Raw genomic sequence first — 24,299 nt, 5'->3', positions numbered from 1 at the left:
AATGCAAAATTAGCCATGCGTGGTGGTGCATGCCTGTAATCCCAGCTACTTGGGAGGCTGAGACATGAGAATCGCTTGAACCTGGGGGGCAGAGGTTGCGGTGAGCCGAGATCGCGCCATTGCACTCCTGCCTGGGCAACCAGAGCAAAACTCCGTCTCAAAAATAAATAAATAAATAAAAAGCACGAGGCAGAATGCTTGTGGCTTCATTTTAAAAATTATATATATATATACATATATACATATATATACATATATACATATATATTATATATACATATATATACACATATATACATATATATACATTATATATACATATATATACACATATATACATATATATATTATATATACATATATATTATATATATATATATATATTTAGGGCTGGGCACAGTGGCTCATACCCGTAATCGCAGCACTTTGGGAGACAGAAGCAGGAGGATCACTTGAGCCTAGGAGTTCAAGACCAGCCCAGGCAACATAGTGGCACCTTGTTTCTACAATTTTTTTTAAATTTTAATTAGCAGGGTGTGGTGCTGTGCATCGGTAGTCCCAGCTGCTTAGTGAGCTGAGATAGAAGGATCGCTTGAGCCCAGGAGTTCTGAGGCTGTAGTGAGCTATGATCCTGCCACTGCACTCCAGCCTGGGTGACAGAGGGAGACCCTGTCTCAAAAAATTAATTAAAAGGTCCCAACGCAGCATTTCCTACGGTATCCCACAAAATGAGCTCTGGCAAACGCTACTTAGTATATGCCCAAAGAAAACGACGGCTCAGTGGTCAAATTCCCTTTGAGAAATGCTGCATTCTATATTCCATCTTGGAGATTCAAAACAGACATCCACTTATTAAAGACTCTGAGACATCCTGAAATAAAAAACATTAATTTAAACCAGCATTTCCCAAACTTATTTTAAACATCACACCACACACACAATCAACTAACTGAAATTCTTAGAATTCTATGTACATTCAGAGTCAGTAATCTTAAAGTCTTAAAGTCAGAAACTTGGTTAACACGTCCTTCAGTGATTTGAAGTTTTTACCGGTTTTTCTGGGTTAAAAAAAATTCATGGTGTGATACTTCCAGATGTTAGAAACCTGGAGTGTTGCTATTAAATAAATGTGGGTTCCCCCCTTCAAGCACCTTAGTAATAACACTGCTTAAGTTCAGAACCTCTGCCGTTAATTTGTTCTATTATACAGGTAACAATGATTGAGTTGACTGAGTTATCAGTAACACTGCTGAGGCCTCTATGTCTTACTTTCATTGTTTTTCTTCCTCAATAATCAATATTTTTCATTTCAGCTACTTTTAATTAGCACAACTCCTTTACCTTGATGTATTTTTCAAATATATTGCTGAATATATAAGGGATATGCTCATTATAAAATATCAGATGCTAACAGAAGAGCATGAAAACAATTCCGCTCAAGTTTGGCAACTATTAATAGTCCTGGATTAAGCCTTTCATGTTTGTGGGGGCTTTTTGTTTTTGAAACAGAGTCTCTCTGCTCTGTCACCCAAGCTGGAGTGCAGTGGCACGATCACAGCTCACTGCAGCCTTGACTTCCTGGGCTCAAGCGATCCTGCCACCACGGCCTCTTGAGTAGCTGGGGTCATGGGCATGTATCATCACACCTGGCTTATTGTATTTTTTTGAATTTTTCGCAGAGATGAGGTCTCACTAGCTTGCCCAGTCTAGTCTCAAACTCCTGGGCTCAAGTGATCCTCCTGCCTCGGCCTCCCAAAGTGCTGGGATTATAGGCATAAGCCACTGCACCCAGCCTGGTGCCTCACACATACTGAGTGCTCCATATACATTAGCTCTCCCAGTTACAGTATTATCATTATGACCCAAGCACTGTGGATCCCGAGAACTGTCAGATAAGAAGTTCCCTAGGGTTTGCATGGCTGGCCGTTCCTTAAGGCCTCTGTATATATATCCTTGTAGTAAGTTTAGGAAACCTGGATGAACCTCTTGCCAGCAAAATTAACAAAAGCAATTCTTTAAGTTCTAGAGTTCGGGTTGCCAGTTCGAAGAGCAGAATCTTTCAGAGAAACTCCTCTTACAATTGACCTCAGCAATAACTCAACTCTAGAAATGTTCACTACACATGTGCTGACTGGTTTGTAAGTAGCTGTTATAATATGGTTGTGCTATCTGCGTTCAAGTTCAACACGGATCCAGAAACCTTGCCTAGAAACTTGCAGAGCACCTTGCCCCATCAGCAGGGCTGCCACAGCTAAACACTCAAGGAGGCAAAATATGGGAGAGAAAGAGATGGCTTAGCTAGCCAGTGCTTTAAAGAACAAAGTAGCTGACAGAGAAACACAGGCCCAATCCACGCACCCTTTCCACTGTCATTAAAGCAACGGGGTGGGAACAGCTTTTCTCTTCTACACCCATTCACTCCCTTCCTCCTCTTCAGCCCTGTCCCCCTCTGTTTAGACTGCTAAATATTAAAGCAATCCTTCCCCTTTGATTTTAAACCCATTTCATATGGGATGGGGGGAGGACGGGAGGGAGGGTGAGTGAGAGGAATGTGGAAACGGAAGACAGAAAGCCAGTGTGAAATTTAAGTCGTCTCAGGCCTATATTTCTAAGAACAACCCTAGGTCCGATCAGTGCATCAAATAGGAAGCCAAAAAACCAAACCAGTCACCACCAGACCTCACGAAAGAGTTCACAGCAGTGGTTCCTACCGAGGTGCTCACCAGAATCACCGGGCAGCTAATTCAAAATGGGTGTGAAGCGGCTGCCAGGGTGACTGGCTCCACCCAGACCCAATATGCTGTTGGGTTAAGATTTATAGTGGAAAAAACACTATAAACACTTTCAGAGTTCCATTAGTTTCTTCGAGTTCTAGCTGTCTATTTGATATCTGTTAATATCTGGAAGAAACTGGTATCAGTAGTGGGCTCTCAAATTCTACATATGCCAAATATATCTACAGGGGGAAAAAAGAAAAACTCAAACATCTCTAATACTCTTTCTGTAACTTCAGTCCAGCTTTTATCTCAGAGATCCTGAACGTGTTGTTTAGAAGTCTAGAACGGGCGTGCAGAAGCGACCACAATACATCAAAAACTTGAGGTGCCGTCTGATGAGTTTCTCTACTCTCTGCTTAGTAAATTTAGAGTTTTCTATTTTTGGAGGACGTAATCCCTATGCACACTGCTTTTAGAATCTAAGCATTTTCCTCAAGATGGGTCAAAGTGTCAAGGGTTTCACGAGAGCCTCTGTCGATTCCTGCAGAACACTGTGGATCTGCTAAAGACTTAAAATAGGGACACAGTCCTCACAGTTTCAGCTTAAGGATCATAAACACAAACGACCACCTGAGGCCACAGAGGACCGGATATGAGCTACTTATAGTCATACTGAGCCGGTGAACAAGAATAGCAGGAAAGCGGCCAGTTTTCTTGTAGTGAGGTTCTTTGAAGTAAAGTATTTATTAAACATTATATTATAGTGCATGAAACAAAAATCTTTGAAGGCAGGTTATCCTACTCTGCACAGTGGCCACTGCTAACGAATTACTTCCTTTTCCTCTTAGGTTTTGTTTTTCTATTTGTGAAACTGAAACCCAGATTGTTTTCCTCCATCCATGAAACCAGCTGGCACCAAGCACTCCTTCTGGTAATAATGTCCCATCAATGGAAACAGCATTAAAAATGATTCCAAACCCATCACTTCACCACCACACAAGAGGATGTGCAGATTAAGGAGGTGCTCTCTAAATATTGATCAGCAACTTCTCCAAAATAGGAAACTAGGCTATAAAAAAATGATGAAATTGACTAAAAATGGCAACAAAATGGGGCTTCTGGTTTTATTTTAAAGCAAAATTTACCGATTGCATTTCTCATTTCGTAACTCTAGACTGATATGCCTTGTTTCAGCTAGCATTTTCTATTTCTCAATAAAGTACCCTAGATATACCAGTAAGAGCCTCATCTTAAAGAAATGTCCAAAAGAAGACCAAGAGGGCAATATAGTTTATTCTTCTGAACCAATTATTAAGAGTCTTTGCCTGGGGAAGGAGCACTGAGCAGCGAAACTCCCAATGAGCCAGCACAAGTGGTCACACGCTGAAGATGCAAGGGAAGAATCCTGGCCCATTGGCCAAAAGGAGTCTCTGGCTAAGTATGTGCTGAGAGGAGAAAAGGACAGCGCCGGACACATGGCTGGGTCTGTTTCAACGTGGCTGAGAACAGTGGGAAGCTTTTTAAAATCTGGGAATACATCAAAGGGCTAATGCAGATTAAGCCCAGCTCCTTTTTTTTTCCCCCCTGAAAGGCTCACTTTTGTTCCTAATAGAAAGACTTAGATGGTATTTCTTCAGATCATAAAGCAAGTTGTACTTTTAATGATGGAATAAAAATTATAAAAGTAAAACGTGGCTTTTCCTCCCCATTCTTTTTTTCCTTTTTTAAGTGATGAATTCAGGAAAAGACCAGTCTAGGCCAAATTTATCTCTTATTAACCTTCAGGGATATGGAGTACGTCAAGTATGATGTTAGTACAAAGTCAAATTTGGATGATGTAGTCATTTTTTGCTAATTCCATTATTAGAAACATTAGATAATATGGTAGTATCTAAGGAATACAGCTTTAAAAATAGTATGCACCTTCACTATCAAGACTGTAAGGCAAAATCAACTTGTGTCCACAACTGAACTTTTGAAATAGAAAATTTTGTTGTATCCATGTTAGCCAGGCTGGTGTCGAACTCCTGACCTCAAATGATCTGCCCGCCCCGGCCTCCCAAAGTGCTGGGATTACAGGTGTGAGTCACTGCACCCGTGGCATGCACCTGTAATCCCAGCAACTCGAGAGGCTGAGGCAGGAGAATCGCTTGAACCCAGGAGGTGGAGGTTGCAGTGAGCTGAGACTGCGCCATTGCATTTCAGCTTGGGCAACGAGCGAATGCCGTCTCAAAACAAACAAACAAAAAACCAAAACAAAAAACCCTGTTAACGTCAATAGAGAATTTCTAAGTGGGTTAGCAGCTCCCTGACAGGCTACCTCTCCAGCCTTCCCAGGCCCACCCATCCTTGGTTTCCTCTCCAGCCTCACAAGACAGCATTCTCATCACACTCAGGCATTCCACTTGAGCCCCTGATCTCGCTTTGCCCTCTTCCCGGGGAGGCTGCCTCATCAACTGTCCTCTCCTCCCTCTCTATTGGCCCCTTCTCTTCATCCTGAAAGTCAACCTGAGTCATTCCAATCAATAAATTCTCTCTCGACTCTGCATCCCTCGTGGTTACTGCCTTCTGACCCAACCCGTGTTCTCCACACAGTCCTCTGTTATAGCTGCTGCGACCACACTTGCACTCACGACCAAACCAGCCCCAAGTGGCTATCGCCACCACTGTTCTTCCTAACTGACAAGCTGTCTCAGGTACCCACGGGTTAGATATTTCAGGGGAAATGACTGTTACAGAAATGTTCACATTAGAATGAAGAAACAGATCAATACACATCAATCATATTAAAAAGGTACTTCTAAGACAAAGCATAAATGATTTTTATTATTCATATTCAATATTTTAGGAATTAAAGCAACTATGTTTCTACAAATTTATGTCTTTGAATTGATGGTACGTTGTAATAATGCATAGACAGGGTCTGCCTGAGCTTTCACTCCAGGAATTGTAAAATTTATATTACAGTAGCCCCCATTTATCCAAGGTTTTAGCTTTCCAAGGTTTCAGTTACCTGTGGTCAACCATGGTCCAAAAACATTATATGGAAAATTCCAGAAATAAACAATGTATAAGTTTTAAATTGTGAGTCATTCTGAGTAGTGTGAGGAGATCTTGTGCTGTCCTGCTCCATCCTGCCTCGGTCATAAACCCTCTCTCTCGGGGTCCAGCATCTCCACGCTGTAGACACCCCCATCACCAGCCAGTCACTTAGTAGCCATCTCGGTTACCAGATCTACTGTCAGGGGGTCTCAGTGCTTAGGTTCCTTTTTTATTTTTGAGACAGAGGCTGGCTCTGTCACCCAGGCTGGAGTGCAGTGGCATGATCTTGGCTCGCTGTAACCTCCACCTCCTGGGCTTAAGCCATGCTCCCACCTCAGCCTGCCGAGTAGATGGGACTACAGGTATGTGCCACCATGACCAGCGAATTTTTGTGTTTTTTTTGTAGAGGTAGAGTTTTGCCATGTTGCCCAGGCTGGTCTCAAACTCCTGAGCTTAAGTGATCCACCTGCCTCGGACTCCCAAAGTGCTGGGATTACAGGCGTGAGCCACTGTGCCTGGCAGGAACTATTATTTGACTTCACAATGGCCTCAAAGTGCCAAGAGTATGATGCTGGCAATCTGGATATGCCAAAAAGCAGCCATGAAGTCCTTCCTTTAGTTGAAAAGGTGAAAGTTCTCAAGAAAAGAAAAAGTATGCTGAGATTGCTAAGATCTACCGTAAGAATGAATCTTCTACCCATGAAATTGTGAAAAAGGACAAAGAAATCTGCGCTAGTTTTGCTGCTGTACCTAAAACTACAAAAGTTATAGCCGCAGTGTGGGCTAAGTGCCAAGTTGAAATGGAAAAGGCATTAAAGGCAAGCGTATACAGGGTTCGGTCCCATCCGCAGTTTCAGGCATCCCCTGGGAATTTTGGCATGGATCCCCCGTGGAGAAGGGGGGCTACTGTACAGTACTTCCCTTCAGCAAGTCGCATATTCAAGTTCTCTATTTCAGATTCCCCTTCATGACTGTCATGCAGGTAGCAAAGAAAACCCATTGTGTCCAAGGAAATTTTTACTTTCTCTAGGGATTCAGAAACCTGACTTTCCGATACTCAGAAACTCAGTCCGCATGGGTGAGAAGGCTCGGTAGGGAATAGGTGCTTTGTATCTCAGGATCTGCTGGAGCTGAGGGCGTTTTCTGGTTTAATCTAGTTTCACTGTGTGTTTCATGGACAGGTTCCTCTAGGAACAAAAGGTTCTATGGAAGTCACGTCCTTTATCCCTCTTAGCCATCCCTGTGTCTGCCTTAGCCAACCTCCCATTTGTAAAAAGAAAGCAGAGACCAGGCTATGGCTGAATAGTTTCAGACAGCCCCTATACCACTGTCAGCCTTTGCAAAGTGTAATGCTTTAATTACAAGGGTCACAAAAGGTCTTAAGACACAGGAGTCTCTGTGTCTGAACGTAGTCACTGTGTATGCATCTCAGCCTAATGAGGAGGTGACTATCATGAAGGTCTGGTGGTGAAGATCTTGCAAGAAGGTGCCTTGTTTGAGATCTTTCAAGGAAACACAGTACTCAATGAATGTGGGTGAGTAGAAATTACAATTTAGTTGGGTTAATTTTTGGTAGTAATATGGAGCTTTGCAAAGAGAAAGTCATTTGCTGAAGACACTGGTAAAGTATGTGCTGAAGCTCTGCCTCATCTAGTCTGGTTCAAAAGTCAAATATCAGAGTCAAGAGACCCTCCTATTCAGAAGAAAGCCCTGACTTGTTAATTTATTAGAAGCAAGAGTAAATGCTCCATAGGTTTTTCATTAAATAAAATTAGATCTAGTCCAAGGGCTTTTCTGTAACAGGTGCTCCTGAGTCAGGAATCAAGACCCATGAAGTAAGAAAATAACAGGTAGGCAAGGGGGTACCTTCTCCTCTAACAAAAGTGGCCTGTCAGATGGTCAGGGAGCCTCTATCAGTGGAGCCAAACCAGCTCCACTGACACAGTTAAAGACCCTTGCCATCAAGTGCAAAGGGAAGCAGTAGGACTTAGAGTAGGTGATTTCTTACTAAAAATGGAATCATTTTTCAGTTTGGTGTACAGTTGAGCCTTGAGCAACATGGATTTGAACTGCATGGGGCCACTTAAATGTGGATTTTCTTATGACTCTGCTGCCCTTGAGACAGCAAGATCAACCCCTCCTCCTCCTCAGCCAACTCAACGGGAAGACAATGAAGATCAAGACCTTTATGATGATCCACTTCCACTTAATGAATAATAAATATATTTTGTCTTCTTTATGATTTTCCTAACATTTTCTCTAGCTTACTTTATTGCAGGAATACAGTATATAATCATGGAACATACCAAATACGTGCTAAATGACTGTTTATGTTATTGGTAGGACTTCTGGTCAGCAGTAGGCTACTAGTAGTTACATTCTGGGAGAGTCAGAAGGTATCCATAGATTTCTGACTGCACAGGGTTGGTATCCCTAGCCCCTATATTGTTCAAGGGCCCATTGTATCTAGGACGTTGGTCAGCACACTTGTACCCCATCAGAATCTCTCAGGAGCCTTCCCTGTGCCACACTCAGTGATTCCCTCATTACAAGATTAGGCGTCCCTGTGATGAATGGGCTTTCATTTTGGTTTTTATTTTTGAGTAACCAGCAGGAGTTTACCTGGGATTTGAGGAATGGATAACATGGCCTTTTTTCCCAGGATATAAAGAGCTTTACCTAAAAGAGCCCAGCTATTTCTTTAATAAAAGTGAGTAGTGGGGCTATGACTGATGATTATCTGTCAGAGAATAAGTGGGATTATTGTGTTTTTAGGTAACGTCCCAGAAACTGTGGCTGTCCCTTACCCTGAGTGAGAAGGTTCTGGTGCATGCAGAGTCAAATTGTATGTGTGTTTCTATCCCTCCGAACCCTGTGCAAAGAGAAAAGTTGGTCAGCTTCCATTTCTCTTGGCTTACCAGTTCTAGTACCAAGAATTCTGCTACTATGAGGAGCCCCATTCTTTCCTTTTTATAGTAGAAAAAGCAACTCGACTAGGCTTATCCAGAAAGGAATTCTAGAAGCAACTCCCTTAAGCCAGCCTAGCAGGATTTCCAGGATGAGTGTTCATGCTCCAGGGCTGCTTAGAAGGTGAGGAGTCGCTCCCAGGGTGACCGCTCCTGAGGATGCCACGGTGCACCTGGCTGTGAAAAGGCAGGCGAGCCCTCTTGACCAGGCAATTTCCTCCTCATCAAGGCGTCCAGGGTAACAGCAGCAGCTCCTGGAAGCTGTTCCCTCCTCCTGTGAGAACTAAGTCAGAGGCTGAGAGTGTGCTGGAGGAGGGGGACGCAGGTCTTCCCACCTCTCAGTCGGAGACCTCCCCACGGCCCCTAGGGAAGGGTTGGGGCCTCCCAGGCATCTGCCCAGCATCAAGAAAAGGGCTGAGAAGCTACAGTTCCAGAGTGGGAGGGAAAGGACCCTCGACAGAGCAGGCCGATCCCAGAGCTCCAAACTCCTCTGGCGTCCACTTGGGCCCAGGAGGGGAGACAGTTGTCAGGGCTCTGGTCTGACCCACTGACTGCAGGCCACAGTGGCGACAGACCGCTCCTTGGAGGATTCAAAACTTTTCTCTGGAGGAGACAAGACTAGGTTGTTGAAGACAGACAATTTCCTGGGTCAAGGGGAAAAAAAAATCCACAGAAAAATAAGTATGTCCTCAGACCTCCCCTTCCTCTTCAGGGTAAAATGCAATGAATTGCGGGCTTCTGAGCTAACAAGGCCAAGTTAGGCCAAGGGCAGTTCACAGCTGATCATTTGCTAAGAAGCAAACGCCTAAAAGGCCCGATTAGCTCGAGCTCGCCACGTCCAGCAACAACCTGGAGCGGCCTTCAGCGCAGGGCTGGGTACCACCCGCGGCCACAGGCCTTGTCAGGTGCGGGTGGCCAGCTGTTCCTCACGCTACGTGGACGGGACAAGAAGGGCTGCATTCAATCCAGGGAAGGCAGAGGCCTCTCTCTTTCCCAGGCACCAAGGAGACAGTCACGTGAACAGGCTGAGACATCAGGACTCAGGGGTGAAGGGCGACTGTGCGACTGCCCACAGAAGAACACACACTTCATAGGGCTCGCCCCATCATTTTCTTTTGTTTATAATATTCCTGAGATTTCCCTACCGTATACTGTCCAGACTTGCTATTCAACAAGGAATACCACAGTTCTTTTTAGGAACAATCCTTGCTACAGTACTGTCTGGATGATTTAAACAATTATTTGCTTAACAACTCTCTTCCCATCATCGGCAGGGTCACTGCTTTGCCCCCAAAGCCACCGTCTCTCACCTGCACCACCCGAATGAGCACTGAGAACTTAAAGTTGTATAATATCAAATCATTAACATGCAGAAAATAGTATAACTTTCAGTAGTATTTTCTTATTCACTGAATTTCCAACAGGAATTAGAAACTCCACATCTAACTTAGTTGCCTTTAGGAAGCAGCTACGGCAACCAGAAAGTTCTCAGGATCCTGTCTCCTCAAGGTAAATAAAACTTTACTCTTGGGTGTGAAATATTTCCACGCTGCTAGTTATTGAGTGGTAACACTGTGCCAGGAACTATACTAAGTGTTATGCAGGCACCAACTCATTTAATTCTCACTATCGCCAGTGAGGTAGATGGTACAATTACTCTCATTTTACAGACCCAGAAACTGTGCCGAGAGAGAGTAAATGAGGCCAAGCAAAAAGCCGGTAAATTAGTATGCACTTGACTTTAAAGCAGGTGCCCTGGGTCATTACCCAGTAAATTACCTTTTGTATATAAACAGATGGGATAGAATTATTGAAGTAGTAACTATAACATTTGAAAAGGAATTCAAGAAAGGAAGCAAGATAATTAATTTCTGTAGAGATTTAATACCACAAAACTAAAATATGGCAGAATAAAGTGACGAGCTTCAGAGTCTAAAGTCTTCATTCATTCTACTCCCTTATTCAACTGCCCTACCCCACCCCTCAACCAGGTACTCTGGGCACTGACCTCAGAGTCCCCCAGTTTTGCTATAAAGAACTAAGAAAGGTGACTGTGTGACACATGAAGGTGATTTTGATACATATGAATTTTTATTTAGGTGCAGTGTGTACACCAGCTGGTTGCCACTGGATGCTTATTTGTGATTCAGATTTCTGTCCTATTGAAATTGGTCCATTTCCACAATACCTAGAACATTGTCCACCACAAAATATGTACCTATCAAATACTTGGATAAATGAATGAGTAAATGGATCACAAACTTCCATGGGTATGCAAACTAAGGGTGGGGGGTAGACAGGACTTTCTCTTCCCCACTTCTGCTAATTTCAGACTAGTGACTTGGAAAGATACTTAATGTGTTTTGCTTTTTTCACAATATTAGTGCTAATTACAGTGTCAGTTATTACATCCCTTACGAACACAATGTAGGTGGTCTCCAGAACAGGATTCATATCTAAATGCCTAAGGAATTAAAACACTGGCATTTGAAGCTTTGACAAATATTTTTACTATCTGAGTTTCCAAGGCAAAGTATCAGTTCACAGGCAACAAGAGGAAACTGCCCAGTAATGTACAAAAAATATTATTAGTTGGTTTAAATCTCAAAATTTTACAACATTCCTATTAAAAATTACACAAACAGCATTAATTTTCTCTTCTATGCTGATTATTCTTTTTTCCTCTCTTTATATAATGACTTTCCTGCACAGTATGCGATACCATTAAAAAGAGAGAGAGAGAATGAGCATAGGCAAATGAAAGGAACTCTGTGCTTAATATCAAAATCATCTCATTTGAGAAGAGACAATAACATCCTAGAAAATATGTATTAACTGAAATGTATGTGCTTTGTTGCTTTGGGGGGGTCAAATTTGTTTTAAAAAAATAAAACAAATTAACATACACAATTTGGCTACTGCTGCATTAATTATGATTTCTAGGGAAGAAGGCAGACTACTACATAGAGAATATTTAAAAACAAGCCTGTCTTCATAGCCACTATGATGACCATAATAAAAAAGACAATAACGAGTGTCAGTGAGGATGTGGGAAGAACTGGATCGCTCCCACTGCTGGTGGGAGGGTAAAATGGTGCTGCCACTTTGGAAAACACTGTGAGAATTCCTCATAAAGTTTAACATACAGTTATACCACGCCACCTGGAAATTCCACTTGTCGGTATACACCCAAGAAAAATTAAAACCTTGTTGCCCCAAAAACTCGTACATGAATGTTCATAACAGCATTATTCATCGTAGCCGAAAAGACAGGAACAAACACCCACCAACTGACAGGTAAATAAAATGTGGTATATCCATACAATGCAACGTTATTTGGCCATACACAGGAATGACGTACTGGCATGTGCTACAACGTGGATACTGGTATGCCAAGTGAAGGCCACAAAAGACGACATATTGTATGATTCCTTTTCTAAGAAATGTCCAGAATAAGCTATACACAGACAGAAAGTAACAGTGGCTACCACAGGCTGGAAGGGTGGAAGGGGTGAGGAGTGAATGCTAATGGGTAGGGGCCTTCTTTTCGGGGTGATGAAAATGTTCTAAAATATGACAATGATGGCAGCACAGCTCTGTGAACAGTCTAAAAACCAGTGAATCTCTGGGTGCTGTGGCTTGCACCTGTAATCCCACTTACTTGGGAGGCTGAAGCAGGAGGACCACTTGAGCCCAAGAGTTCAAGGCTGCAGTGAGCTGTGACCAAGCCACTGCACTCCAGCCTGGGCAACAGAATGAGACCTCAGCTCGAATAATAATGCTGATAATAATGATAATAATAACAAGTGTTAGCGTATGTCCCAAATATTGAATGAAACATAATTATACTAAAAATGTATTTGTTGCTTATCTCTTAACAAAAGAAACAACAAAAACAGGAAACAAAACCCACTGGATCCTACATTTTAAGTGGGTGAATTATACGTTAATTGTATCTCAATAAAATTGCTGCAGAAGTCCTTAGAGGCAGATATTTCAAAATTCTCTGTGAATCACAGTCAAAGAATTCTGGCCCGCAAAATGGACATATATGGCCAGGCACAGTGGCTCACACCTAGCACTTTGGGAGGCCAAGGTGGGAGGATCGCTTGAGACTGGGAGTTCGAGACCAGCCTGGGCAATGTGGTAAAATCCCTTCTCTACAAAAAATACCTAAAAAATTAACCAGGCATGGTGGCGCATTCCTGTAGTCCCAGCTACCTGGGAAGCTGAGGTGGGAGGATCACTTGAGCCCAGGAGGTCGAGGCTGCAGTGAGCCATGACTGTACCACTGCACTGCAGCCTGGGCCACAGAGTGAGATCCTGTCTCAATATGAGAGAGAGACAGAGAGAGAGAGAGAGAGAGAGAGAGAGACAGAGAGAGAGAGACACAGAAAGCGAGAGAGAGAAACAGTAAATATACAAAATTATAAGAATGTCAACAAAAGCAGCAACGTTGCGATAAATTTAAGGAATTTGCTTCCAAAGGCTAATACTTAAAATGTGTAGTAAGCAGGACATTCACTATACCATCAAAAATAACTTTCAGATACATAAAGGAAAAACATGAGCCTTTATCTTGGAAATTCCACTGAAAGTCAAATTAACTCATTTGCATTTAAAATTGAAGAAGAAAAGAGGTTTAGTTTATGACAGTTTTGGCCTATTTTAGACAGGTACTTATTAAATATTTATTAAAATGCTTGAGCTTAATACTATAGGTACCAGAAAGAAAACAAATATGGGCAATTCAATTCCCTACCTTCTGTTCAACAAAACTCACTTCTCACGGCAGGTGGCACAGAGAACTCTACCCAGGGGGTTAATCAAAACTCCCTTAGAATAATTGAAAAGCATCTGCATTTTTTCCCCAGAAACCACAAAAAAGTCACAGTAAGCAGAACATACAATCTTGATTATTAGCACTGTGCCTGTAGCAGCACAATGTGTTGCCCCCAGAAATTAAGTTATAAGACGAGATGTCATTGTGCGATAAGCCAGAGATGTCTCCCCTAATGAGACTGGAAAACTCAAGGAAATCAAAAGATAGACAATGATGATAATAAGTTGCATGTGTGATTTTGCTACTGTTGCCAAGCAAACTGCATATTGTGCCAAATGCAATCACTCTCAGAGCAGGCTAGGGGTGGGATAGACTCTAGAGGTCACCGACCCCAACCTTTCATTTTACAACAAAGAAAACTGAGGTTTACAAAGGTCACACAGCCAGTTTAAGGCACCACTGGGACTATAGATGAGATTTTTCAGGGCTCTCTTCGTGAAATATATTTTTCTGTCTGAGCATATGTACTATAGAGAGTGTAACCTAAGAAATATAGGAATTTCTGAGAGCTACGCTGGTAAAACTCCACAGAGCAGTACTGTAATTGACCATCCATGAAAGTGTACAACCAGAGTTTGGAGACACTCAAAATTCCAATCAAAGTGGCCTGAGTACCACCCTAAGGGCAGGAGACCTGTCGTTTGACATCGTTTGGGTCTGCGCCTACTGTTCAGGTAGCTGAAGCCTAATCGACCGCAGGGGGCCTTTCTGTGGGAAGATAACAGCAGCGTAGAGGCAAAGAAAAGGGAAGGCACAGAGGTGGTCCTTGAAGGGTGTTCTGGGAGAAGTGATTAATTTACCAAGTTCCTGCGTGGCACAGGTACACCACGTCACCGTTTGCTCTGATTACCACATAAACCAAACTAGTTTGAAATTAAGGTGACCAATGAGTTTCCTAATTATTCCATTCTAGAGGGCAGAATATTTAGTCAATATTCTGGAGGGCAGACTTAAAGATTTGGTCACTGGAAGAATCACTCCTCCCCTCAAGCTAATAAATGCATATTCTGGCTCAGCTATCGATCCCTGTGAGTTTCCTTACTATAGGTCAGTTTCCTAAAATCTGGGTACTTCTAGGTTCACAGTGTATTAATCATGTTTAAAATTTTTTTTTTGTATCTTATGATACTTTAACATTTTCCAGGGACTTACAGATCCAGAAAGACACTGCCCCTCCCAAGACCAGCTAATTCCTCAATTTAGTAAAGAACTTGGAAGTAAGCCAGCTGCCCATTTTATCTAACACACACCACGCCAATATTTTCCCTGCCTCAAAACATCCCAGGGCCAGGTACCAGGCAAATAGAGACCACCCAAAGCCCACCACCATTATTCAAACCAGCCACGCACTGCCCTTCCCGAGGAAGCCCCAATAAGGTTCCCGCCCACACTTTTCTCTGGCTCCTTTCTGCCTCCTGACCCACACTGGTGGTTCCCCTGTGCCCTGCATGGCGGGGTGTGCCCCCTTCTCTTAGGTGATGTAAGTAATAAGTTCTCCTTTCAAGGGCATTAACCTCTTCTCGTCGGCACTCAGTCACTTCCATAAATGAAAATCCACAGGTACCTTTCCAAACACCCTGCAAAATCAACACCAGATCTGTAGGACCAGGACCACCGAGGGCCAGACTGCAGACTGGGGAGTAGATGGAGGCAGGAGGCAGAGAACTCTCCCTGGCAGACAGGGGAGGGTTCCTGGAGAACCTCTGACCCGCCAAGGTCGTCGTGCCCAGGGAACTCGCCCAAACATGCCTGTGGTGGAAAAGTTCTGTCCCTTAACACACGCGCAGTAAGGGAAATAAATCAATGTAGAGTGGCTCAGACTAATGGCCCGCGTCTGCACTGGAAGGACGGGGTGGAGCCGCCAGGAATTCGTGCTTATAGAAATAGGGAACGCAGCCCCATCAGCAGGTATATAAAAGCCCTTGTATTCAACTGTGAAGGGAGAACCGCAATCTGCTTTCAAGACCCTTTAAGTTTTCCTTTCGCTTAGTGCATTCTACTCCACTCACTCTCCAAGTGTCCGCCTGCCTACTTCTTCCCGGTCCTGAGACAAGAACCTGGACTTTGCTGAGCTAAGGAGCAAAATATCCTCGTCACAAAAGACAAGGCCCACAGAGCTCCCGGTGGGCCCCAGTGTCCCCTTCTCCCTAGCTGGCCTGCACACGAGAAGCACCGCCACTGGGAAGATCCAGGCTTATGGAAAGCTCACCTGTGTTGTGTCTGCACGCGGAACACACACAGCATGTACTTATGTTAGTTCATCTTCAACAAGTTGAGAAGTTGATAGCACAATATTGAATTGAACTTTTACTCTAGACAGATGTGGCATTAACAGAGAAGATCCACACAGAAAACTTTACTGATGGGCAAATTTGAACTGTAAAATGTTTGCTCTGTTTGAGAAGAAACTTAGATACTATCAAGTATCCAAAAACTACAGGCCTACCTCATTTTATTGGGCTTCACTCTATTGTGTTTCAAGGATAATGCACTTTTTACAATTTAAAGGTTTGTGGCAACCCTTTATCTATTGCCACCATTTTTCCAACAGCATGTGCTTACTTCACATCTGTGTGTCACATTTTGGTAATTCTTGCAGTATTTCAAACCTCTGCATTATTAGGAAACCCATTTTCATCGTTATCTGTTGTGGTGATCTGTCATCAGTGATCTTTGATGTTACCATTGAAATTGTTTTGGGGAACCACAAACTGCGCCCATGTAAGAAGGTAAACTATAATAAACGTTGTGTGTGTTCTGACTGCTCCACTACCTGGCCATTCCCCCATCTCTCTACCTCTCCTTGGGCCTCCCTATTCCCCAAGACACAACAGTATTGAAATTAGGCCAATTAATAACCCTACAGTGGCCTCTAAGTGTTCAAGTGAAAGGAAGAGTCACATGTCTTTCACTTTAAATTAAAAGCTAGAAATGATTAAGCTTACTGAGAAAGCATGTGGAAAGCTGAAACAGGCCAAAAGCTAGGTCTCTTGTGTCAGTTACTCAAGTTGTACATGCAAAGGAAAATGTCTTGAAGAAAATTAAAAGTGCTACTCCAATGAACAACACATGGATGATAGGAAAGTAAAACAGCCTTGTTGCTGATATGAAAAGTTTTTTTATTTTTTGAGACAGAGTCTCACTCTGTCGCCCAGGCTGGAGTGCAGTGGTGAGACCTTGGCTCACTGCAACCTCCGCCTCCCAGGTTCAAGCGATTCTCCCGCCTCAGCGTCCCGAGTAGAGTAGCTGGGACTACAAGCGTAAGCCACCATGCCCAGCTAGTTTTCGTATTTTTATTTTTTAATTTAATTTTATTTTTTATTTTTATTTTTCTGCAGAGACAAGTGAACATTTATTTTTGGGCCTTTCTTCCTATGTGTATTTCAAGTCTTTTTCAAAACAAGGCCCCAGCAATCTCCAGATTCAATTATGTCCCTGGGCTTGGTCGACTGCTGCCAGAGTCTTAGGGGGCCTTGTACAAATGCTACAGTTACTCATTTAGCAACATTAAACCCAAGGATAGAAGATGCACATGGAATGTGTTGATTTCAGACGAGGCAGCAGCCAATGTAGAAAACTCTGGAATTTTTCCTTGGGACTGACTGTGATGTGAGGTGCCTGCCATGAACATAAGCTACTGTCTTTTCTTTGACCCCTCCTTTTTTTTTTTTTTTTTTTTTTTTTTGAGATGGAGTCTTGCTCTGTCGCCCAGGCTGAAGTGCAGTGGCGCAATCTCGGCTCACTGCAAGCTCCGCCTCCCGGGTTCACGCCATTCTCCTGCCTCAGCCTCCAGAGTAGCTGGGACTACAGGCGCCCGCCACCACGCCCGGCTAATTTTTTTGTGTTTTTAGTAGAGACGGGATTTCACCATGTTAGCCAGGATGGTCTCGATCTCCTGACCTCACGATCCACCCGCCTCGGCCTCCCAAAGTGCTGCGATTACAGGCGTGAGCCACCGCGCCCGGCCCGACCCCTCCTTTCCAGTTTTTGAAGATTACGCAGGAAACAATCTTCTCTGAAGATACTTGATAAAAATTCCCCCAAACAAACCCAAAACACACGCTTCCACTTCACTGATAAAAATTTACTGCAGTTTGGCACCTGGGTCTAGTTCAGCTGGTGGATGAGCTGATTGATGTGTTCACCCTGATTACCAGGTGTGCCCATCTCAAGGAAGCCCACTCTATTTTTGGTAGCATGATGGGCCACTGAGAGGTGGAAACGATGCAAGAACCATGAAATCTCCTGGAAATACTTCCCCAGGTGCTCCGCAATCACTGTGTTGTCTGTCAGAGGGATGGTCTTATTCTTGACCTTGACCACGTTTCAAAATCAGTTCCCAGAGAAAATTCAGATTTGGAAATCCCCAGGTCACATAAGATTCCATTATATGCAGCAGGGGGTGACTTTTACAAAGACACCACTAAAAATTTTCTTTAGGCATAATCTTGCAATGGTTTTCTGCACCAGTAAACTCACATGCCATCAAACTTTTTTTTTTTTTTTTTTTTTTTTTTTTGAGACAGAGCCTAACTCTGTCGCCCAGGCTGGAGTGCAGTGGCGCAATCTCGGCTCACTGCAAGCTCTGCCTCCCGGGTTCAAGCGATTCTCCTGCCTCAACCTCCCGAGTAGCTGAGACTACAGGTACCTGCCACTACGCCCAGCTAAGATTGTATTTTTAGTAGAGATGGAGTTTTACTGTGTTGGCCGGGCTGGTCTTGAACTCTTCACCTTGTGATCTGCCCGCCTCAGCCTCCCAAAGTGCTGTATTAGAAGCATGAGCCACCGTGCCCAGCCACACCATCAGTCCTTTCGATACGTACAAGAAAGGCCAAGGAATGTTTATCTGGCAATTCCAAAGCATGAGGTTTCACTTCTAGTCGTCTGAGACGCACCTTGTCATGTTTCTGCCGCCAGGAATCATGTAGGATTCCAGTCCCTTAAACCTGAGCCCTTTTCCTTTCCTTTGCTCCTATTTGCCAAAAGTGCCTGCTTTGCCTGGGTAGCTTTGAGGGCTTAATAAGCCTTCCTCTTTTTCAGGAGATTTTCTGGAACCAAAGGGATTTTTTTTTTTTTTTTTTTTTTTTTTTTGAGACGGAGTTTCACTCTTGTTGCCCAGGCTGGAGTGCAATGGCGCAATCTTTGCTCACCGCAACCTCTGCCTCCCGGGTTCAAGCGATTCTCCTGCCTCAGCCTCGTGAGTAGCTGAGATTATAGGCATGTGCCACCACGCCTGGCTAGTTTTGTATTTTTAGTATAGACGGGGTTTCTCCATGTTGGTCAGGCTGGTCTCGAACTCCCGACCTCACGTGATCCGCCCGCCTCGGCCTCCCAAAGTGCTGGGATTACAGGCATGAGCCACCGCGCCTGGTCAAAGGGAATGTTTCTTTGTTCTTGCTCCGCCATCTTTCTAGTGTTGCAGCTCAATTTTTGTATTTTTAGTAGAGATGGAGTTTCACCATGTTGCCCAGGCTGGTCTCGAACTCCTGACCTCAAGTGATCCACCCCTCTCGGCCTCCCAAAGTGCTGGGATTATAGGTGTGAGCCACTGTGCCCAGCCTAAGTTTTAGTGGTCTCCATAGACAATCAAACCAGCCACAACATTCCCTTAAGCCAAAGCCTAATCCAGAGCTTAATCCAGGCCCTAGCTCTCTTCAATTCTACACAGGATAAGAGAGGCGAGGAAGCTGCAAAAGAAAAGTGTGAAGCTAGCAGAAGTTGGTTCATGAGGTTTAAAGAAAGAAACTATCTCCATAATATAAAAGTGCAAGGCAAAGTAGCAAATGCTGATGAAGAAGCTGCAGCGAGTCACGCAGAAGGTCTAGTTAAGATCACTGATGAAGGTGGCCACACTAAACTACAGATTTTCAGTGTAGACAAAACAGCCTTGTGTTGGAAGAAGATGTCATCTAACTTTCACAACTAGAGAGGAGAAGTAAACCTCTGGCTTCAAAGGACAGGCTGACTCTCTTGCTAAGGGCTAATGAAACTGCTGACTTTCAGTTGAAGGCAATGCTCATTTACCATTCTGAAAATCCCAGGGCCCTTAAGAATGATGCTAAGTCTACCCTACCTGTGCTCTAGAACGGAACAACAAAGCCTGGATGACAGCACATCTGTTTGGGGCATGGTTTACCGAATATTTAAAACCTGCTGTGGAGACCTACTGCTCAGAAAAAAAACATTTCCTTAAAAATATTACTACTCATTGACAATGCACCTTGTTACCTGGGAGCTCTGACAGAGATACACAAGGAGATGAATGTGGTTTTTGCGCCTGCTAACATGACATCCATTCCACAGCCCATGGATCAAGCAGTCATTTCAGCTTTTAAGTCTTATTATTTCAGAAATACATTTGGAAGGCTACAGCTGCCATAGTGTTTCCTCTGATGGATCTGGGCAAAGTAAATTGAAAACCTTCTTCACCATTCTAGATGCTGTTAAGAACATTTGTGTTGAATTCACATGGGAAAAGGTGAAATTATCAGCATGAATAGGAGTTTGGAAGAACTGGATTCTAACCCTCATGGGTGACTTTGAGGGGTTCAAGAGGAACTGCAGATGTGGGGAAAATAGCAAAAAAACTAGGAGTGGAGCCTGGACATGTGACTGAATTGCTGCACTCACAATCAAACTTGATGCCGGGCGCGGTGGCTCAGGCCTGTAATCCCAGCACTTTGGGAGGCCGAGGTGGGTGGATCACGAGGTCAGGAGATCGAGACCATCCTGGCTAACATGGTGAAACCCCGTCTCTACCAAAAACACAAAAAATTAGCCTGGCATGGTGGCGGGCACCTGTAGTCCCAGCTACTCAGGAGACTGAGGCAGGAGAATAGCTTGAACCCAGGAGGCGGAGCTTGCAGTGAGGGGAGATCGCACCACTGCACTCCAGCCTGGGCAATAGAGCGAGACTCCATCTCAAAAAAAGAATGTCCCCACTCCTCCCTGCTGTACAAGAGTAACTGGCTCAGGAAGCAGAGAAATCCAGACCTCAGCCCTCTGGCCCATTAAGTGGCTGGTGTCTAAGCCTCAACACAGAAGAACTGGTTTTGTCCCCTCAAATTGCTCTCCACCCGACAGTCAGGAATAACTAACTCCCAACCACCCAGATGCTCATGTGAAGGAAGCCACGTTTGTTACTAGATCTGGGTTTGGTCCTACAGCTGCTCTTCTGATATAAACCACCCTAAGCAAATCCCTTACTTACTGTTTATAATGAAGGTGTTACTGCATCTGAAACATGGGGGTTCTACTGGTGATCTCAAAGGGGAGATTTCAATGAGATGACAAACATACGGTGCTAGGTACCTACAGGCACTCAGCAAGCAACGATAGTCCCCCGGTCAACCTACTTTAAAGGTTGGCTTATTGAGTGGCTGAGACAGGAAAGCAGTGGTACAATCTTTTAGCCATGGTGAACTGTAAAGGTAATTTTTTTTTTTTTTTGAGACGGACTCTCCCTCTATTGCCCAGGCTGGAGTGCAGTGGCGCAATCTCGGCTCACTGCAACCTCCACCTCCTGGATTCAAGCAATTCTCCTGCTTCAGCCTCCCAAGTAGCTGGGACTACAAGCACAAACCACCACACCCAGCTAATTTTTGTATCTTTGGTAGAGATGGGGTTTCACCATGTTGGCCAGACTGGTCTCAAACTCTTGACCTCAGAAGGTAATTGTTAGAACCTATCCACTCATTCTTTCCCTAACCCCTAAATCAGGCAGGGACTCTATTTAAAACGAGGGTACTTTGACTTTGCAGTGTCGCTGTGCTCCCTGATGCGTGGTAGTTACCTTAGGTAATTAACACTGATAACTTAGGAATTACCTTAGCTGTTCCTCCCACAGTCTCGAGAATTTACATCATACAAAACATATGCTGGCTTGGGAAGGCTATTTCTCAGGAACACACACTTGAGATGCTGACTACTGTGTGGCTTCTTGTCAGGCATCCTGCCATATACTTCCTCGCACAAGGGGGGAAGTGCCACAAAATATTAAATAGCCAAGCAATTAAATAGTAGCTGCAAAAAGAACAGAAGAACTTCACAGATGTCACTGTGAGGTGATGCTTATAACACACTCTAATATGTCTCACCAGGAGGATTATGGGGCTTTTACAAAACTGAAGACCAAATGAAGAGCAGCAGCTTCTAGAATAAGGTACTGAGCCGCACACTCACTGTATACCCAAAATGTGCCTTTGGTAAGCAGTAACAGTACACCTACTCAAATGGTAAAAAAGACCCAAATGAACACAATGCAATCACACAAACTAGACTTTGCCCTAAATTCCATGAATGGCTGTCCATGGTAGACCTGGTTCACAATCCAGTATGAGGAAGATTAAGAAAAAGTACCCCTTACACACTTCCAAACAGCTATGCGCTAAACATGTCCCTAAAGCAAATCCAGTATCAGGACAGGTAAAGTGTATTTTCTTTGCATGAGGTATTCAAGTAGGTCATGACGTGTGTACTTGGTAAGCTTCCAGCCACTAAGTTTCACATCTGTTCTGGAGTCTCTCCCCAACCAAGCTCTCTGCAGCCATTTGGCAACGTTTGGAGACAATTTTGGTTGTTGTATCTGGAGACATGTTCTGACATCTAGTTGGTGGACGCCAAGGATGCTGCTAAACATCCTATTAGGCACAGAGCAGTCTCCCACAACAGAGAATTGTCCAAAATGTTAATACTGCCCAAACAGATAACACTGCCCTGCTCTAGGGCAAAAATAGAAATTATCACTGTCTGTAAGACTTGAAATAACTCAGACTGAATCTAAAGAATTGTACAGGTGATAAGTAAACTTAAAAGATACAGTTGATGACACTATGGACCTAATTATACTTTAGGTCCTATCAGGTCACTCCCTGATTTTAAAAATTATGTATTATGAAAGTACATGTTAATTAGCACAAATAATCAAATGTTTGTCCTATCTTCTCATTCTGAAAAGCATCCAGAACGCTGCTCCAGAGCTTGGCTCATGGGGCCAGGAATATCATGTGTCTTTTGGTATCGACTTTCCAAACTAGATAGTAATTCTACATTAATGTTCAAAATATATTGCAAATTCTAGTCCTGGTGCATTTTAAGCTGATTTCGACATCAGACGTGGGGGGGTCAGCTTTTCTAGGAACAGATCTGGGAATCTGTATTTTCACCAGGATTTCCTGGTGATCCTCAAGCATGATAAAACTTGAGAACCACTGACTCAGACTTTGCTTCTATAAGAAAAGAGCTGCCATTCCCACTTCCTTCTCACTGTAAATTAAAGGGTGACAATCAAATAATTCATAGGTACAAGAGATCAATAGTCCATAGTAGCATATGACAGTGCCCTGAAACAGCCTACCTAAAATGATATCCCTTTAGAAGTGAGGCCAGTAGAAGAAAGAACATCTCATAGGCACTGTCATAAAACGTCCTATATCAGAATGGTTTTGCCATTCTTTCCATCTGAATATATTTTAAGGAGCATTGTTTAAACACAAGGCACCAAATTCTTCCCTGGTCAAGTTTGGTGTTGTTGATTCGCAAGATTCTTCAAGGAAACAGACGTTTTTAAGCACCCTGCCACCACAAGGTACACATTTAAATATGTGCTTTCTATTCCATATTCACTTACAGAACATTAACTATGTTAAGGGGTCATAACCAGGGGATTAACACAAATTTGGTTTTTCAAATTAAAGGGAACAATATTTTCCTTCTGGATTTTTCTGTAGGCCAAGCACCAAATTGAAGACTCGGTGGAGACTATCACTTCAGATGATAGCATGACTTCAAGCAAGACAAATGAAAGGGAAAAGGAAGCAAAGGGAGAGTAGGGAGCTACAATAAAAACCGAGCTATTCTTTGCCTAGTGCCTGCTATTTTCAGGCATTTTACAAACATTTTCTTTTTCAGCCCTTGCCATCTCCATAAAAGCAGATATCTATTCTGCTGATGAGAAAATTGAGGACCAGGGAGGTTAGGCAACCTGTTCAAATTCACAAAGCTAAGTGACAGGTGATCTGAGACTCAAATGCAGGAAGACAAACTCTATTTATTCCTCCCCCACCCCTGCCCACTCCTGTTCACTAGCAACCTGGTAGTGGTTCATGGTAATTTCCTGCAAACACGTAACTCGTAATCTCAAATATTCTAAATGGAAAACACTGCAAGGAGTATTCCATGTCTGATTTTTACGACTCACTCTAAGGTGTGCTATGGCTTATTCATCTTAGCAATTGAATGGAATCAAGTAAACTGACATATGTAGATGCATTCTAAAGCCCTAAAGCATCATACACAGGTAAGGCATTATTTATAAATATTAATTTTACTTTGAGGATCTTTGGCAGGTGGCAACATCCTCAGATACTTTGAAATAACTTAGTGATACCCTAGGATACTGTGAAATCATAACTGAGGTTACAATGAACTGGCTTCTAATAGTATATATAAATGATTTCAATAATAAACATGTCATCATTTTGTAAGTGACTCCATTAGAGAGGACAGGCCTCCACCTTAGCTGTGGGCACTTCCTGGAGCTCCATTCTGGGCCTGGCCTCTGCTTTGCCATTGTCCCTTTGGCAGGTTCATCTACTGCACGGCTTAGGACCTCACCTCTCCTGGGGCATCAACTTATGTGCTCACTCTTAATCTTCTTCCTGCTCTCCAGACCAGAAATTTCCCCCTTATATCATAGATGTCTCTGGGCATTTCAAACTTACATTGGTTAAA

General features: G+C 43.4%; 2 protein-coding genes across 8 annotated transcripts in view; one reads left to right on the top strand and one right to left on the bottom strand.

The window, feature by feature from the left end:
- GGACT (gamma-glutamylamine cyclotransferase) overlaps positions 1-4,671 on the top strand; it is a 104,690-nt gene extending 100,019 nt beyond the window's left edge. The window contains exon 3 of the transcript XR_004030203.1: positions 3,566-4,671. The gene's annotated coding sequence lies outside the window, so the exon portion shown is untranslated. The remainder of the gene's footprint in view (positions 1-3,565) is intronic.
- The window catches only part of PCCA (propionyl-CoA carboxylase subunit alpha), a 439,915-nt gene that overhangs the window by 41,841 nt on the left and 373,775 nt on the right, over positions 1-24,299 (bottom strand). The window lies entirely within an intron of this gene.

This window comes from Nomascus leucogenys, chromosome 5 (assembly GCF_006542625.1).
Source record: "Nomascus leucogenys isolate Asia chromosome 5, Asia_NLE_v1, whole genome shotgun sequence".
Classification (NCBI taxonomy): Eukaryota; Metazoa; Chordata; class Mammalia; order Primates; family Hylobatidae; genus Nomascus; species Nomascus leucogenys.
The sequence above is the reverse complement of the archived record's forward strand: the minus strand, read 5'-3'. Positions and strand labels throughout refer to the sequence as shown.